This window comes from Apis dorsata, unplaced genomic scaffold, assembly GCF_000469605.1.
Source record: "Apis dorsata unplaced genomic scaffold, Apis dorsata 1.3 scaffold_142, whole genome shotgun sequence".
Taxonomy (NCBI): Eukaryota; Metazoa; Arthropoda; class Insecta; order Hymenoptera; family Apidae; genus Apis; species Apis dorsata.
The window spans coordinates 534120-538007 of record NW_006263433.1 but is presented as its reverse complement, the minus strand read 5'-3'; the positions used below and the strand labels follow the sequence as shown (position 1 = coordinate 538007).

The following is a 3888-nucleotide window of genomic DNA, read 5'->3' as shown; positions in this document are numbered from 1 at the left end:
ACCGATCGTGAGAATCGAGCGAGAGAAAAAGAAAAAAAGAAATTCGGAAAGAAGGAATCGCGAGGAATGACGACGAGACGGGTGGCGATCCAGTGGCTACGGCGAGACAGCGGAGAACGAACGGAAAACACACGGGGGAGGAAGACACACGGGGAATCCCCTTCTCGCGGATGAGTTCCGCGTTCTCCCATTTGTAACTCCGTTCAGCCGGAGCAAAGTAGGTAGAAATCCTTTCCCGCCCCCATCATCGCATCCTGGGGGCCCGCTTATACCATCCCTACCATCACCTCTCCATCCATCCACCTCTCCACCCTTTGCCTTCGCCCATCGGCATCGCCAGACCGAAAACCCGACACGCTCTCTCGTCTGCCCCCCTCCTCTGCACCATCGTCGAGCCCATCCTCGCGTTATGGCTCGCTCAATTGTTTCAGCCCCGTTGATCCAATAAAGGATTACGGAGAAACAATCGTAGCGTGCGCCAACATCCCCCTCGCCCTCCTCCTACTCTCTCTCTCTCTCGTCCTCCTCCTGGTCTACCCCGATTGCCGCATTGGTTGCTCGTGTTCCTGTACAGGGATGGATTTTTTTTTTTTACCCCCGTGTAAATGGTAAAAGTTTCCACCGATATGGATATATATGTATATATATATATATATATTGTATGTGTGTGTATGGGTATGTGTATATATATGTATATATAGAATAAAGGTTTTTTTTTTCCTCGATCGTGAACCGATTGTCGCGCAATCGAGTCGCGTGCGCGCGTACAAAGAGGAGGTTGTTTTATTTTCTTTCTTTCTTTTTTTTTGTTTTTTGCGTTTCAGGAGAGCGAAGGGTGACCGATTAAATTCTCATCTAAATTCGAAGGGTTTAATTGATAGAACTGGGGGAAAACTGGATTCGGGGAAAGGGAGATCCTCTGCTGCTTTTCGAGGGGATCTTTGTTTTTTTTTTTGCGCGACGTTTTTGGCTTTTTTCTTTTTTTCATATGGTCGTTACCGTGATGATTCGAAGGATATATTTGTGGTTCGATGCGAGGTTTTTTGTTCGATATTTATCAGATTATCGTTTTCTTTTTCCCTCTTTCTTTCTTTCGTGATGGAAAAAGGAGATTTTTATCAGTCGAAATAAGTAAGAATCGTAGATAGAGAATCCGTTTCTCTTATCCTCAACTCTGACAGATGACGATCTCAGAGTTGGGATGATCGAAAGTATCGTGATATCGATATAAATTTATTATTTTTCTCAGTCGAAATAAGTAAGAATCGTAGATAGAGAATCCGTTTCTCTTATCCTCAACTCTGACAGATGACGATCTCAGAGTTGGGATGATCGAAAGTAGCGTGATATCGATATAAATTTATTATTTTTCTCAGTCGAAATAAGTAAGAATCGTAGATAGAGAATCCGTTTCTCTTATCCTCAACTCTGACAGATGACGATCTCAGAGCTGGGATGATCGAAAGTATCGTGATATCGTTTTTAATTTATTATTTTTATCAGTCGAAATAAGTAAGAATCGTAGATAGAGAATTCGTTTCTCTTATCCTCAACTCTGACAGATGACGATCTCAGAGTTGGGATGATCGAAAGTAACGATAATTTTTTTACTCGATTTCAGTGCCTACTATATAGGTCAACAATAATCAAATCGTCAAAAGTATCGATATCGTGATATCGATATAAATTTATTATTTCCAAAATCGAAAGAGAGAGAAAAAAAGGGAAGAGAGACGAAGATATATTCGGCGGGCAAATTGTGGGGGCGATCTTTCTCTCGAGGGGGTTAAAATAATGGGATGTAAGTGAGATTTGTACGAGTTTCGGATCGGGCGGATGCGAGCCACTCGTCGCGTGCAAACTTGGTACGCAATCGTGTTAGTCGAATCGCTTCCGGTCGGCCGATCTTGACCAAATTCATACCGTGTTGCGGAATTATGCCGGGGAATTGATTATGCTGCCTATAATGTCGGCTTTATTCGAGGGCCTCCCCCGCCACCACCAACCACCACGGATCCTCTCTGTTACGTCTCTCTTATTTTCTTTTTTTTTTTTTATCGAGGAATTCTCTTAATTTCGCGCCAATCTCCCCTCCTCCCCAAAACGAGATCCTCTCCAAATCGGGAAAAAGTGGTGGAACTTAACGTTTAAATTTTGCAGAAATTCTTTCGAATATAATTGCACTAGTTTTCGATTGATCGATTGATTTAGAATTGAATTTCTCTGTCTCTGTTTGCATCCATGAAGAAGAAGAAGTTTGATAACTTTTTGAAATCAAGAATATATCGAGGAATTTTTTAATTTCGCGCCAATTTTTTCTCTCTTCTCCAAAACGCTTTTTGGAAGGAAAGAAAAAGTGGAATTTAATGTTTAAATTTTGCAGAAATTTTTTCGAATATAATTAGTTTTCGATTGATCGATTAATTTAGAATTGAATTTTCCTGTGTCTAAGTTTGCATCCGTGAAAAAGAAGAAGAAGAAGAAGAAGTTTGATAATTTTTTGAAATCAAAAATATATCTCTTAATTATTTATTTTTAACGAATTTAACGTTTAAATTTTGCAGAAATTTTTTCGAATATAATTGCATTAGTTTTCGATTGATCGATTAATTTAGAATTGAATTTCTCTGTATCTATGATTGCATCCGTGAAGAAAAAGAAGAAGAAGTTGATAACTTTTTGAAATCAAGAATATATCGAGGAATTTTTTAATTTCGCACCAATTTCCTCTTCTTCCCAAAACGCGATCCTTTTCAAATTGGGAAAAAGTGGTGGAATTTTATTAATTTAAAATGTGTATCTATGTTCAAATTTCTCTATCTTTATTAAATTTGCATCCGTGAAGAAGAAGAAGAAGTTTGATAATTTTTTGAAATAAACAATATATCGAGGAATCTCTTAATTATTTATTTTTGACAAACTTAACGTTTAAATTTTGTAGAAATTTTTTCGACTAATTGCATTAGTTTAGATTAGTTTAGATTAATTTAGAACGTGAATTTCCCTGTCTCTATGTTTATATCCGTAAAAAAGAAGAAGAAGAAGTTTGATAATTTTTTGAAATCAAGGATATTTCTCTTGAAAATAGTTAATTTAGATGCAGGCTGTGAATCGTTTAATTTGTTCTTATTTTTAATAGGGATTGTACAACGTGGCGACAGATCTGTCACGACCAACTTATTTATTCCCATGAAAAATGATCGTTGGTGACACGTTTTGTACGACGATTAACTCGTCGGTTTAACGTCCCTCTAAGTAATTTATATGGATATTTCAGGGATGATTTTTATCATTCTTGGAACTTGGATGTACGCTTCGTTTTTTTTTTCTTTTCTTTTTTACGCAACTTCTCGTTGACACAACTTCGATCGATTTTTTATCGAAGGAAAGAAGCAAAATCTATTCCTCTCTCTCATCCTCTCCCATAATTGTAATTGTAAAAATTACAATTATCAAACAGGAGTGATATTTTGACAAGAAATATACTCGACGAGTGATAATTTTATATATTTGCAAAGGGGAGAATACATTTTAATCTCGACAAATGGGCGCATATATGGATAAATGCGAATTGCAACGGTACATATATGTATATACATTATATATACATATATGTATATATAAAATACATAGTCGCTTATCGTGGCGTAACATTATTTGTAGATTCTCAATTTCGCGTGCGAGTTATGAAATAATTTTTCCCCTATAAAACCCTCTTATTCAGACAGCTGTACTGTGAACACAGCACCGGGGTTAACGAGTTTCATCCTCGATGCACCAAAATTTCGTCGCCTTTTCATCGATGCCCTCCCCAAACGCGGTCATTTATTTTCGCCGCCAATGTTCGATACACAGGGCTGCCCCCGTGTTTTTTACATACCGATCGCC

The 3888-nt window shown here is 37.8% G+C and overlaps 1 protein-coding gene across 4 annotated transcripts in view; it reads right to left on the bottom strand.

The window, feature by feature from the left end:
• Positions 1-3888, bottom strand: part of LOC102673597 — a 106876-nt gene that overhangs the window by 10456 nt on the left and 92532 nt on the right. The gene's annotated exons all lie outside the window — the stretch shown is intronic.